General features: G+C 48.8%; 1 protein-coding gene across 1 annotated transcript in view; it reads left to right on the top strand.

Moving 5' to 3' along the window:
• Positions 1 to 1,061: 1,061 nt before the first annotated feature.
• Positions 1,062 to 14,936, top strand: part of Tacc2 (transforming acidic coiled-coil containing protein 2) — a 186,924-nt gene continuing 173,049 nt past the window's right edge. Inside the window, exon 1 of the mRNA XM_078016276.1 lies at positions 1,062 to 1,188. The gene's annotated coding sequence lies outside the window, so the exon portion shown is untranslated. The remainder of the gene's footprint in view (positions 1,189 to 14,936) is intronic.

Here is a 14,936-nt window from a genome sequence, read left to right as displayed (position 1 = left end):
ACATGTACATGTGATAAAATTCCTAGACTAGAAAGGGAAATGTGAGAGGAGGCGGTCTTTCCCTGCCCCAGCGCTGCGGCTGCCGCTAGTTTCCTGAGGGAATTTCCAGGATCCTTTATATATCATAGGACAGCATATTTTACCGTTTAGATCATAGACTTATACACCCAATGGGAGGAAGCATGTGCACATCAATTTATACCCTCCTTTTCTAAAGTATGATGGCATATTGTACACACGATCCTGTGCCTTAGTTTTTTTCACTTAATGACGTGTCTTGGAGAATATTTTAGAGTGTTTTTGTTTGGTTTGGTTGATTCCAAACACGGATTGAACCCAGGAGCACTTTACCCCGGAGCCACATCCCCAGCCCTTTGTATTTTTTATTTTGACACAGGGTCTTGCTAAGTTGCTGAGGGCCTTCCTAAAATTGCTGAGGCTGGCCTTGAACTTGTGATTACAGGTGAGCGTGTGTCACCGTGCCCTGCTTTTGGAGAGTTTTCATGTTGGTACACGAAGACCTCATAACTTTTCTAATGGTTGCTTATATGGCCGCACCTTTAATTCTCTGAAGACTGAGGGAATTTGGGGAACTTGCTATTCAGGACTGGACTAGCACTATCTACTCACTGTGCCTTTGGCAAGGAAGCATATTGACATTGTCAAAAACAACAATTTGATATTATGAGGTCCATTGTAGATGACAATGCCCTACCTGTCTCATTTGATCAAAGCACTTTTAATTTAATTCTTTTTCTTTTTTCCTTTCCTTTCCTTTTCTTTTTTTTTTTTTTTTAAGACTGCTTTGCTTTGCCCTAGCCACAAGAGAGAACTGCTGCAAGTACATTGCATTCTAGCCCAAGGTGGCTGATCCTGGCTTTCTCACCCGTGCGCTCAGGGGGAGCAAAGCAGAGAGCTGGGGCTGGTGGTACCTGCACACTGCCTGCCTCCTGCTGCAGGCCTCCCCCCCAGCAGGCCGCAGAGCCTTCTGGAAAGCTGCCTCCTGGCCTGGGTCACATTGCTTCCACGCCACTGCCTCGCAGGCCAGTGTTCCCAGCCTTAAGCCAATGCACATTTATAGAACAATCGCATGTGACCCTGGAGAAGGCAGAGGACAGTGCTGAAAAGTGGTGACCTCAGGACAGAGGCCTCTCCTGCTTGCCGCTCTCCGGGCTAAGAGGATACTGGGTAAGTCCGTCTCAGGTTGATGGCTTCATTCCTTTGGGCAATGTGTGGCTTTAGACTGTGTTGGCTCCGAGAGTAGAAAGACACACACGTTTCTTTATTTTCCCTTGTAAAGCGAAATTAAAGGCACATCTGTGCTTCTCTCCTTCCCACCACCTCATCACCTCCTAAGCCAAATGAACTACTTTTTTTCCCTAAATGCATTACTAGTTGCTCTTTCCTAATACATTAGTAGCAGAACAGGGCCCCATTAATCTCAGCCTTGATCTCTTCATTGTAAAATGAGGGGCTGGCCTGGATGATGACTGAAATCTCATCTGGACTCTGTGATGATTCTGCTCATTCTCAGTTGTATTTTCAAGTGTTTGTGATTTTTTGCAAAATGAAAGAGAGTTCTTAAGACCCTAATAGGCCAAGACTTTGCACTGATATTTACACACATGATTGTGTTGATCTTGAGCTGTTTGTACATGTATTTCTCTAGACTCCCACAGGCATCTTTTCAGAACGGTGTCTGAGGTGTGGCTGCCAGTTTGAGCTGCCTTGTGATCTCAGTAGGACTGTTTATAACGGACTCCGCGTCCGTTATAACTGAGTCATCAGGTCAAAGCTGAAATTAGGCCGGATTCTGAGCTTCAGGACAAAGTCTCGAGGTTCAGTTAAACACAGTGGAGCATGTGTATGCATGGTGTGTGTGTGTGTGTGTGTATGTGTGTGTGTGTGTGTGTGTGTGTACGCTTCACTCTGTTTTCTACCATGTCTCATAAAACAGAAGTTCGTGAACTGAAATTGCCTGCCCACTTACATCACTATAGTCTGCTGTGTAACATCAGCACAGTGTGTGCAGAGCTAAAGCTCCCAGCTCAGCTTCTGCTTCCAAATCAGTCCATAGTCCCTTCCAGTGAACACCTGCCGGCTATTTTGGGGTTCTCCTGTTCTCAGGTCTCTAGCTGACAGTGCCCCCCTGCTTTTCTCAGCTTCCTCGGGCACAGGCAAGCTCAGGAGATACTTTCTTATCTGTTTTTTTGGTAAATGTTGTACCCAGACTTTCAGGTTTTTCTGTCTAGTGGCTCTGTTTATCTGAGGGAACTTGGAAAATTCTAAAAACTGTTGCTGCTACCTCCCCAGAATTCTATTTGTTGAGCTCCTGGCTTCCGCAGGATCTGTGCACAGCTTCCACAGGTTGACTCTGAGGGGGAGATGGGGGTCTGGCCCAAGCAAAGGGATGGCCAGGAAGGGGACAATAAAAGAGACTTTGAGAACAAGGGCTCTAAAGGGCTTGGTGAGTGTGGATGGAAATCAAGGCTGGGCACGGGGTACACGCCTGTAATCCCAGTAGCTCGGGAGGCTGAGACAGGAGGATTGCGAGTTCAAAGCCAGTATCAGCAATGGCGAGGCGCTAAGCAACTCAGTGAGATGCTGTGTCTAAATAAAATTCAAAATAGGGCTGAGGATGTGGCTCAGTGGCCAAGTGTCCCTGAGTTCGATCCCTGGTATCAAAAAAAGAAAAGAAAAGAAAAAAGAAAATCAAGGGAGCACCCCAGGTAACCATCACTTTACCTGGCGGGGAAACACTAAATGACCTCATGCACCTAACGTCCAGGCCCCAGGACAGAGGGGGTGCTTATGCTCCACATGGACACAGCTCCTGCCCTCGTGGAGCTCTGGTCCAGTGGGAGGCAGATACACACAGGCAGCCACCATGAGGTATAGAATCACCATGATGGTGCCTGGCCATAGGACTGAAAGGACCAGGTCCTCTAAACAGAAATGGGAAAGGCAAAGAGCCGGGCACAGAGGCGCACGCCTGTAATTCCAGCGGCTCAATAGGCTGATGCAGGAGGATCGTGAGTTCAAAGCCAGCCTGAGGTGCTAAGCAACTCAGGGAGCCCCTGTCTCTAAATAAAAGACAAAATAGGGCTGGGGATGTGGCTCAGTGGCCAAGTGCCTTTGAGGTCAATCCCACCCCCACCCCCCAAAAAACAGAAAGAAAGAAAAGGGAAAGGAAAGAGAAGAGTCGACTTGCAGGGAAAGTGGCAGTTTATATTTCAAGAGGTCGAGTCGTGTGAGTCCTGTAAGCAGAGCCATCTCCTGGAGAGGGACTCCTGTCCCCTCCTGGGAGAGCAGTAAGGATCTGTGAGAGCCTGTGGGCGTTCCAAGGAGAAGAGCAGGCTGGGAGACCAAGTCCTGACCTCAGAAGGTGGCTGCCTTGACAGGGAGGGAGGAGCCGTGGGAGTAGGAGGGAGAGCAGGACTGGGGGCACCTTGTTCAGACAGCCCTCAGCAGAGGGGACTAGAGGAGGGGTGGGATGACAGTGATGGATCCTGCTGAGTGACTGAGAGAGGACAAGGACGGAGACAAAGCCAGGATCTAGGGTTATGGACAACTTTTGAGTGTGGTTTCACTCAATGACAATTTGGTCACAAGAAACAGAAACCCACTCAGAAAAGGGAGGGGACGGTTGTTGAACAGGCGCCGTCCTGGGCCGCACCAGCTCTTTCCCCTGGCTCCCAGCAGCCACTCGCCTCCTTCTGATCTGAGGATGGACTGGCCTCCTCTGCTGGTCTCCTTGTCCTGTCCACCCCTAAATTTAGTATGCATGGGCACAGGCTTCTCCGCCACGGATCTTCACCTCATTCTGCATGGCTTTGTGAGGAGGGTCCTTCCTGATTGAGTTTCAGGATCTCTATCAAATATTGAGAGAAAATCTGATCAGCCTAGCTGAAGCCAGAATCCAGACCTAGTCCAATTAGCAGTCTCCAGAGTGGGTTTGCATGGTAAGCCAAGGCCACAGTCAACAGGGGGTGATGGAGGGAGTGGGGAGGTGGAAGGGGTGAGGGATGAGCAGTTTTTGGAGTCAAGAACCAAGGCAGGCCTTCAAAAATTGCTGCCCAAAAACAGGAGGTCCTACCCAACCCCAAATGTAGGGCGTGGAGACCAAGACATGGGGTGGTGAGGCAGCAGGAGAGCAACTAGACGCTGCCCAGTGAGGAGTAACAGGGAGACCGCTCTTTGTGGGCTCGTCTGTATCCTCGGTGGGTCACTGGACATTCCACCGTGCCCTTGTCCTTGGGTTCTTAATTCATCTGCGTTTAGAAGAGGTGGTGAACAATGTGGCTTGATTATCCTAGTCTGCAGAGGCAAATTTGTTCCTGTTTTTGTCTGCTGAATTGCCTGTGTATAGCTGGAAAAACACAAAACAGTCGCCCCTTGCCAATGCTTCAGAGATGTTATTAATAATGGTGTTTAAAATTGACACAGTGGAGAGAGTGGCTGTGGTGAGTGAAGACTCTGAGTTTGTGACCTAAAAAGGGGAAATTCTCTCTGCACTCAAGTCAGGGAACAGCCTCAGCAGAGCTCGGTGCCAGAATTGGTGCCAAAGAACCGCAAGATTAAACCTAGCAACTCGGCTGCTGTTGTCCAAGCAAAGAGAGTCGGTTCTCTGGAGCCAAGCCACCTACGTCTGCACAAAGTTCAGGAGCAACCGATACTGCTTGTGTCCCAGCATTCAGGGGCTCCAAAGAAATATCAGGGCTCTACCAAGGACTGGCCCTTTTAAGAGTGGTTCCTTTGCTATTTACTATTGAGTTGCAAGACTGGGCCATGAAATCTGCATTTCTTTCTGGGTGTGCTCATATATATATGAGTTTTGAAAAGTAAGGATGTCTGTGAAGCTGGGTAGGCCATTTCTAAGTGGGACCAAGATTTCCATTTTGAGGGCACTTAATTTTTCAGTTAAATCTCTGGGAACTTAAGAAACATGGCTCTGTGTTCACTTTTGGTTGTTCAGAAAACTGTTCCTGGGACTAGACTTCTGCTGAACCGGTAATGAGATTCTAGGTAGAATCTGACGCAGTGATTTTGTGTCTCATATTTCGTAGCAAACAGATGAGACAACCAATCCTTGAACACTGGTTTGTCACAAGATCATTATCTCATGTGTTCTCTGAAGAGCACCTGGTGACATTATTCTCTGCACTGCCCGGTGGAAGGCTCACTGTCCGGCATTTGTCAGAGTGCCCTGCCTTCCCAATGCCAGCTTGCTTTACTGCCCCAAGGGATGTCAACATTTTGCAATTTTCTTCACTTAGCATGAACAAAGAGATTTCAGTTGGTGCTCTTAATCAACAGATGCCAACCTTGGAGAAGCAGTTAGAGAAGGAACAAAGCCTGGGAGTGACCAGTCCTTACTGCCAGAGTTTCTGTTGGGTGGACAGATCCCAGCAGTCTGGAACTGAGTTTTCCTTTAGGAACTGGGTTCACATCTGGCAAGGTAAGCCCTTAGGCCCAAGTTCTAGAAGTGAGGAGTAGTGATCAAACACACGGTACTAGGAACCAACCAACATGGATGGAAAGAAAGGGCAGAGCTAGGAGTGGGGAGGCAACACTTGAACTTGAGTGATCCCTTGGAGACTCTTGGGCCCCAAGTTTCACGCCCAACAGGGAAATTCAGTTTGGAAAATGCAAATCGAAACTAGCTTACTTGGGACTGGGGTTGTGGCTCAGTGGCAGACGCTGGCCTAACAGGTGTGAGGCACTGGGTTCCATCCTCAGCACCACATAAAAGTAAATAAATAAAAGTATTGTGACCATCTACAACTAAAACAAAAACAAAACTATCTTACTTTAGTAGCTTGAACCATTGGAAGATTGTCTTCATGTCTGCTTAGGAAGGGATGACCTAATTCCAAATCCTACTTTGATGGGCCAGAGACTGACATGGCCAGAAGTGACTCGGGGGGTCCTCGTCACGAACAAGGGAAGGACTTCTTTTCCACCCTTCTACCCTCTTTCTTTTCCTCTTAAAACTTTCATTATGAACTTTGCAAGCATACACAAAAGTAGAGAGAATATTATAAACAGCCTCATGTACCCATTACTGGTTTCAACCATGATCTACATATGAGCAATCTATTTTATTTATTTTTTATTTTTGGGGTACTGGGGTTTGAACCCAGAGGTACTCAACCACTGAGCCACACCCCCAGCCCTCTTTTGTATTTTATTTAGAGACAGGGTCTTGCTGAGTTGTTTACAGCCTCACTAAGTTGCTGAGGCTTTGAATTTGTGATCCTCCTGCCTCAGCCTCCTGAGTCGCTGGGGTTACAGGCATGCACCACCGTGCCTGGCTAGATGCATTTTTAACTTTGTTATACCGAGTAATGTTATACATTGAACTTCCATCCTTCCCCTCTCACCTTTGATTTAGTCTTACATGTGTATTCACATATTTAAAAATCCTCAACATCAGTCGTTTTGCTAAAGATTTTGCAGTCATCACTTGATTGGATGAAATATGTCTAATAGATTTTTCATATAGGTGCAGAATTCAGCACCTATGTTGAAAATTATGTTGAAAATTGTTTTCTCTAGATTTTATATATGAAGAACCGCTCGACTGGATATTTTCAGGTTTTGTTTGTGTGTTGAGACGGAGTTGCTATGTTTGCCCAGGCTGGCCTCTAACTTGTGATCCTCCTGGCTTCACCTTTCAGGCATCTGGAATTACAGGAATGCACCCATGTAAAGAGGTTTGTGTTTGTTTGTTTTGCAGCCTGGGGATTAAACCCAGACCTCTCTAGGCATGCATTTGATCACTGAGCTACACCCCCATTCCCTTAAAACTTAAAAGTGTTTCCACTGATATCTTACTTCATGCATTTTTTAAAAATATGATGCCAGTTTGATTCTTTTGACTTTGTAAGTTATTTGATCTATTTATCTGGAGATCTTTTATCTTCCAACTTTGAAATCTAATACTTTTGCTGGGATGTGTCTTAGAATTCCTTGTCCTGGGTTCCTTTCCCTAGGCATCCAGTGAGATTCACTGGGTAGATTCAGGTGCTGTATTTGACTATTTCTGGAAAGTTCCTTCAGTTGAAGCTCTAGCTATCCTGCTTCTTTGTCTTCACCTCAGGCTCTTCAAAAGTCGGAATATGATTCCTTGATTCCTTCTTTTCCTGCCTCTCTTGTTTTTATACTTTCCAGTTACTTCCGAATGTTGGTTCTCTTTCCCTTCCCCGTTTCCCTGATTTCCTTCAGTGTCTTGAGTCTGTTCCTCCCCGGGTACCATGTGATGGGTTTACCTCTGAGATAGGTTTGTCTTTTTCTCCTGAGTTCCACCAACAACCTTCTCATCCCTCCCTGATTGGGGTCCATCTCTATGTGCATCTTTAATTCCTGATTCGAGGTGCTTCCCTATGCCCACGTGAGGATCCTGAATTCTGACAGGAGAGCTGACTGAAGATCTCGCTGTGCTTTCCAGCGGCATAGGGCTGTGAGGAGGGATTCCCTGGGTGATGTGTGTGACAAGCTCTTCCCTCTCTGTGCCGATAGCCAGCCTTCCTCTGGTCCACTTCTGCAGCCGGACTCCATGCAGCGGCTCCCTCTGCCTTTCCACAGGTCTTCCCAGGAGCTGGGTCGCCCATTTTCCCTACAAATATCTGCAATGGGTGGGAGCCAGGTATTAGGAATGGTGCGGGGTTGGGGGTGGATTTTCTGACTTTGCTCTTTTTATTTAATGATGATGAAAAAGTTTGTGTCTCTTTATTTTCTCATTGTTTTATATCACGTTGGGAGCTAACTTTAAAACATGCAAATATGATGAGGATATTGTTCTTGCTGGGCGCCGTGGTGCACACCTGTCACCCCAGTGACAGGAAGATGAGGCAGGAGGATCACAAGTTCAAGGCCAGCCTCAGCAACTCAGAGAGGCCTGTCACAAAATAGAAAATGAAAAGGGTGGGGGTGTGGCTCAGTAGTGAAGCACTTCTAGGTTTATCCCCCAGCCTCCCCCACCAAATGATGTTGTTCTTATTCTTTCTGGGGTCAAGTATAGACTAGCCAAAGTCCTGTTTAACAAAAGTCCTGCTTACTTAGGACTTTTAAATTACATAATAACCAGTATTGAAAGGAAAGCGAGGCACCGGGAGATGGGAGACTAGGCAGAGACCAGAGTTCATTGTCAGAGCTGACAAATAAAGGCCATCTCTCTGCAGATGGCGAGAGGCAATACAGGCTTGGGGCTCCGGACTTTTATGGGGAGGCTCAGGGATTAGAGCCAGGCAGTCCTAATGGGGTGGTTAAGGGTGGGGTTGGTATGAGGGAGTGGGGAGCCCTTCTCAGAAATGCCCTTGAGCAGAAAAGTGAGATTTTTTTCTTAAGATGGCAGCTGTCACTTCAGGTGGCCACCCAGGTGCTATCACTTGTAAGGATAAATTTACAATAAACTTATAAGAGGATTAGAGGTTTTAAAACTTTTTTTCCTTTTTAAACAATAAAATGACCCAAAGTTAGCAAAAACACCCAAAACCTAGGACTTGTGGAGTCCCAGGACATCATGTAGAGAGCAAATACCTTCAGCTTCCCGGATTGGCTCTAGGGTGGTCTCGTTGGTAGCCGCGCCTCGGCTCCGGAGTCACTGGCCCTGCTGTGACCCTCACTCTCAGGTGCCCACTTGTCACCTGTGCTGAAGCAGCCTCAGCCTCAGTCCATGCTGCCGCCACCCTGTGCTTAGCCCGCGGTGCCCAGTGATGTTGATCCTGTATTTGATTTCTAAAAACGACAGCACAGTTCAGCCTCAGGATTCTAATCAATGTCTGGATTTTTTTGTGGGTTACAACAGCTTGTTTTCATAAGAAATATGGTTTCTGCTAATCTCATCTGCAGAGAAGGGCGGTGTGGAAACTGTGAGTAAGGGAACTGTATACTTGAAGGTATCGAGTATCTGTTTTAGCAGGAGAGAAAAAGGCCCTCTACTGAAAATCAAGATGTGGTTTCACACTTCGGTTTGGGGCTAGGGGCTCTGCGTGGCTTAGGACACATTGGCTCTCCCAGACAGACACTCAGGGACCTGTCCTCAGAGGTTTTAGTCTGGCACACGCTAAGATGACACTGGTGCCATCAGCCAAGGGCCTTGCTTGTCAACTGCCATGGGAACAGCGGGGAGGGTGTTGACAGGCTCTCCGGTCCCCCTCACTTGGCGTCCTTTGCTCCCTCTTCCCGGTGGCCAGCCAGCATTGGATGCGGCCTGGTGTGAAGGGAAGTGAAATGGGCCCTCTGGGGAATTCTGAGCAGTTAGCTTTTGCTGCATAACAAACTACCCCAAAACGTGGTGGTTTAAATAAGAACCATTTACTTAGCTTGGATTCTGTGGGTTGACACTTTGAGCGGGGCTCAGCTCTCCTCTGGGTGGTTCTGTTGGTCTGAGCTGGGAACCCTCATGTGTCTGTGGTCAGCTGTGGGGTGCTAGCTGTCAGCCACCACTAATCAGCCATGAAGAGGAGGGATCCTGCTGACTCGGTGTAGTCCCAGAACAAGGCAAATTCATGTTGGGCCTGTGCCTATTCAAAGGTTATGGATCATAAATGCAAGCAGATTGTCCCTTGCTGGTTTCCAAGCTTCACCACCGACTATTTCCCCAGCACATGCCCAGGTGGTGTCATCATTGTTCAGAGCCTGGGAGAATAACACAGAATCGTAGGTAGGATCTAGTGTATATGTTTGTTTTCTGGTTTTTGTGCTGGGGGTGAACTCAGGGCCTTGTGCATGCAAGGCAAGCACTCTACCAACTGAGCTATACCCCCAGCCTCCAGGATCTAGTGTATGAAGCATTAGAAAAAGCTTTGAAGTTATCCAACAGAACCCTCTCCAGATGGGATGCCTGCCTCACCAGGAGGTAGTGAGTTTCCTACCACCAGCAAGTATTCAAGTAGACCTAGAGATTCCACCACCATCCCAGGTTCTACTTTAGAGGCTTACGACTTGGCAAGCAACACCGCTGATGGTACGCTGTGGCTTTCTGCAAAGAACCAGATTCCAGCTGATGAGCTAAGCTTTGAGGCCTGTCTCAAACCTCCTAGGACCTGGTCGCTCAGGTCTCCCACTAAAAGGCAGTTCAGGACTTCTGAGCTGAGATACCCTGCCACCAGAGGCCTCTCTGCCCCCTGACCCCCAAGCCCCCTGTGTGCCTGTTCACCAGCCCTCTGCCTGCTGCCTGCCCCAACTGCTTGGGCTAACTCAGTCCTGGCCCATTTCTGATCCTGCCAGTCTGAGCTTGCCCCTGAGTCCATTTCTCATTCTCAATTCCTGCTTCATTAACCCATGGCAGGCTAGGGTGACCCTGCCCACTTCACCCTGCAATGCCCACAGCCATCCAGACAGAAACGGCTCTTAATAAGAGCATAAGGCGTGCATTTGTAAAACTGGGAGACAACTGGTGCCCACTGCAGCTATTAAATATGACAGTCATGGGACATGTTCTCGATATGTTACTGTACAATTTTTTAAAAAGGCAAGTTCAACAAGAGCACGCATGTAGGTGTGATCCCAGCTTTGCTTTTGTAGTTTTAACTTTGTCAATAGGATTACCCAAACATCAGTTGGGGTCTCCCTGTCCCTGAAGCCCTCCCCAAGGCTTCTCAGAATCCCCAGGCCTCTCTACCTTGCTGGCCTCTCTACCTTCAGGCTTCGCTTGCTCCTTCAGCCTCTGGTCTCTACTCCATGGACCCAGGCAGGAGTAAAGCTCAACTTCTACCTCCAGCTTCAACCCTAGCCCAGTCCCTGACAGAAACAAAGCAAGAGGGACAAAGTGACCCTAGGGCATGTAGGAGGTTGGGAGCTGAGAAAGCTAACTGCCCAGCTCTCCTCACCCTCGCAGACCGAATGGCCTGAGGCCTTTGGGTGTGTGGCTCAGGGCCTCAGCCTGGTAGGACACCTGCTTCTCATCGGAGCTGTTCTCTGAGAAGCCCCTCAGGGCCTTCTGGGGCTGGGGGGGCTGAGGCCCTGTGTGGGGAGCAAGTCTGTGGGGGGCTGGCTCCGGCTCCAGCCCTTTCCAGCAGAGGGTGGTCCGTCGGACTGCTCTCTGACCACCAGGTCCTAAGAGCAGGGAGTCTCTAAGGTCTTCCCAGCCCAAATGTTCCACAGAACAGGACTTCAAAAATGTCCAGGGGCCTCAGAGACGGAGGGAGAGAAGAAAGCAGAAGGCCCAGGGAGAGGCTGAGGGAAGAGCTGTCACTTCACTCAGACCCCCAAGAGCAGCCAGAAAGCAAGCCACAGGCTCTTAATAAATCTCTTCCCCAGGCTACAGCTGTTTGTTTGTATTAAAACAGGAACATGATAACAGAGCTATAAGTAGCTCCTTGCTCCACCCTGCAAGGTAGGGAGCTGAGCTCCGGTCCCTGGAGGGAGAAGCCAAGGTCTCCTGCCTGCTGGGAATGGGTGGCTCTGTGGCAATCGCAGCTGGCTTGGGTTGTAGGGTAGGTCAGCCCCAGAGAGGCTGGCCAGGGGTAGCAATGGAACCTGCCCCCAACATGGCACCTTGGCCCCACTCCCTGGGGCCAAGGCAGGAGTGGACAGATACTTCTGATCTGAGCTGCTCTGCCCTTAGGGCTGCAGGGGCTGGGCCAGAGAGGCTGCCTGCTGGAACAGGCCCAGCCCAGCGGTGGAAGCTAATTCTGGCCCATCCCCACGCCCCTGAGTTGCTGGGTGAGTCCTTGCCACCCTCTCGTCCTGGGCTCCTCCTCTGGGAAAGGAAGTTTGGAAGGAGATGACCTTCAAGGTTTCTTCCCCTGACACTAAATGATCTCTATGATTCTATGCAGAAGAAATATCAGAAGTTATCAAATGTTGAAACAGGTTGCAGAATCACATTGGTTATACGGACACGTATATACATACAGCAATACTAGTATTTATTTTATTCTGCTGCCCTTCCTTGTACACTCAGAAAAATGAGAAATTATACCCCATTTGATTCAAATGTATGATATGTCAAGATCATTGTATTGTCATGTGCAACTAATAAAAAAAAAACCCAAAAATTTTGAAACAGACACATTTTAACACATTACAAAATGGAGGAGGGATTTCTTTTTCTATAGAGAATAAAAATCAAATAGAAACCATAATTGATTACCTAACACATCAATAAATCCCCACAGATCATCACTAGGCTGCTCTCACAGGACAGTGTAGGGGACAGTAACCGGGCAAATTGCAGCCCACCCCCCAACCCCAGCCTGTTTTTTCATCTATGGGGGGGCAGCTGCACTGCCTCATCTCCAGTCCACGTCAGAGACACCTGTCTTGATGGTGTGACGCCAACACACCAGTGGAAAATGAATAAAATTTCTCTCAAACAATTTTTTTTTTTGCCATGCTGAAGACCAAACCGGGCCTTGATCATGTTGGACAAGTGCTCTACCAGTGAGCCCCAGCCCCAGCCCACAGCTGTCTTCTAAAATATGGAACAAATACATTTTATATTTGTATTTTTAAATTATATTAAGATTAGCTTAAAATTGATTGGAGGAAGGAGTTCCATTTGACTGGAACTCTGGTCTGGAACTTCTGATCTGAGCTGCTCTGCCCTTAGCGCTGTGAGTCGGCTTGTCTATTTCTGGGGACAGCCCACTGCAGTGGCTATAGAGGGCTATGGGGAGAACTGGACCCCGTGGCCAGAGTGGTGCAGTGTCCAGGCACTGTCCAGGGAACAACTAGGTAGAAGAAATATTGGGAAGTCCATCCTTATTTGTGGCTTACCATCTTGAATTAATTAAAAGCCTACATCCTAGATTCTTTTTAAAGGGTCATTTCCCCCCAGGGACTTAGAGTGACTAAGTTAACATCTGAAATCCAACACCACCACAGCGGGGGACTGGACTAGGAGGAGGTGTTGGAGGGAGCAAGTATTTCAGTGTAAGGTCCAGTCACAAGTTCCTAAAGCCAGTCAGGCATGGTGGTGCCCACCTGTCATCCCAGTGGCCCTGGAAGCTGAGGCAGGAGGATCAGAGGATCGTGAGTTCAAAGCCAGCCTCAGCAAAAGTGAGGCGCTAAGCAACTCAGTGAGACCCTGCCTCTAAATAAAATATAAAATAGGGCTGGGGCTGGGGCTCAGTGGTCAAGTGCCCCTGAGTTCAATCCCCGGTACTCCATCTCCCCCCCCAAAAAAAAAAAAGTTCCTGAAGCCACAGACTTTCCCCTCTTTGGGCCTATGCTATAAATTTTCTTAGTCAAACATTTTTTTTCTGCCAGGGCACAAATCAGTCAGCTGTGCTTTTATTGCAGATGAGACCCATTTCTAATTACTAGTGTCTGGATGCAGGATTTTACTGCAAAAATAAAGAGAGAGCATCAGAAGCTTTGTTTTAGGGAGAGACTAAACTCTCGGAGGCTCCAAAGACACCCACTGTCAAAATGTAACAGTCGACAGCTCACTGAATCTAGCCTAAGAACTTTATAGGAATTAACTCACGGTAGCCCTGTGAGGTAGGGATTATTATGATTCCCATTTCAGAAATAACCAAACCGAACACAGAGAAGTGTAGTTATTTGCCAGAGTTTGTCCACCAAGGGAGCCGGCGTTGGCATACACACTGCACCCCCTGGCCACGGGGTCCGGTTCTCCTCCTAGCCCTCTAGAGCCACTGCAGTGGGCTGTCCCAGAAATAGACAAGCCACATCCACGTGGGGAGCTGGCCAGCTGCATGACGAGGTCAGAGGAAGCCAGCTTGGAGAGGGGGAGCAGGTCTGCTGTGGAGATACCTGCAGACCACGGCACGTGGCAGAGATTGATGTTGGGGTCCAGTCCACGAGTCACCATTGGAAAGGGGGTGGTGAGCACTCAGGAATCTCTGATGCCCTGCATTTGGACCTGTCCCCTGTGCCTGGTCAGCATATCCCTCTAAGACACAGCCCCAGCCCTGCACGGGAGCCAGAAGTCTGTGTATTCCTTTGCTCTTCCCATGGCAGTGACAGTCTCTGGAGCCTAGTGGGGGACAACACAGTAGGACAGAGGTTGAAGGCAATGCCCAGGGTCCAGCAGTCATGGTGGCACTAGCGCTGTGTCCAGGGGCGGGAGGCACCACCAGGGCAGCAGTGGGAGCTGCCCAGGCAGGCCCCTCGTTGGCCAGGCCTTGGCAGTGGGTTCAGCTGCCCCGAGGCCTCTGTCCCCGCCTGGTCTGAGCCTGGTTCTTCAGGCTTCCCTCAGCGACAGGGACTGCCCGACTTCCGCCCCTGAGCTTCTTTTCTGTTTGAGCTGGCCAGAGGAATTTCAGTTGTTTGTGCTCAACAGCGTGATGGAAGGGTGGTGGTGCCTTCAGGCACCTTAGCTGAGAGCCGATTCTGGAAGCAGCTGACACCCGTCTCTGATTCCACACCCACCGTCCTCCTCGGGATCCTGTGAGTAACTGTATATCCTGTTTAGGGGATCAACTGCAGTTCTGGCAACTTGGGTGTCCTGGTCAGCTTGCCATCCAGATTCCTTTTTCCATGCCAATAAACAAGCAGCCTGGTTGAGAGAACAGCCCGTGTTCGGCCGCCCATGAGTTGGGTTAATGTGCGTTTTCAGTGCAGGTCTTCCCTCAGGATGTCAATAAATAAGGTTTTGACTTGAATCCTCAGCGGTAGATGCCTTCTCTGGGCGACTAGCTTGTGTGTGCAGCAAGATTTTCCTGGGAAGGCTGGGGATATAACTCAGTTGGTAGAGTGCTTGCCTTGCATACAGAAGGCCCTGGGTTCAATCCCCAGCACTACACACCACACACACACACACACACACACACACACACACACACACTCACATTTACCTGGGAAACAACCCCTCGTGTGATAGGAGAAAAGGGTAGGGGCTAGGAACAGCCCTGTTGGTGGGATGTGTGTCCTTTGGCCACGATCTGGTTCTGACCCTCATCTGCTAGAGCGTGACGATAGGTCTGACCTCATTGCCCTCATTGCTTTGCTACAAGGATTCC

Source organism: Ictidomys tridecemlineatus, chromosome 1 (assembly GCF_052094955.1).
Source record: "Ictidomys tridecemlineatus isolate mIctTri1 chromosome 1, mIctTri1.hap1, whole genome shotgun sequence".
NCBI lineage: Eukaryota > Metazoa > Chordata > Mammalia > Rodentia > Sciuridae > Ictidomys > Ictidomys tridecemlineatus.
Note: the sequence above shows the minus strand (reverse complement) of the source record. Positions and strands in the feature narration are given on the sequence as shown.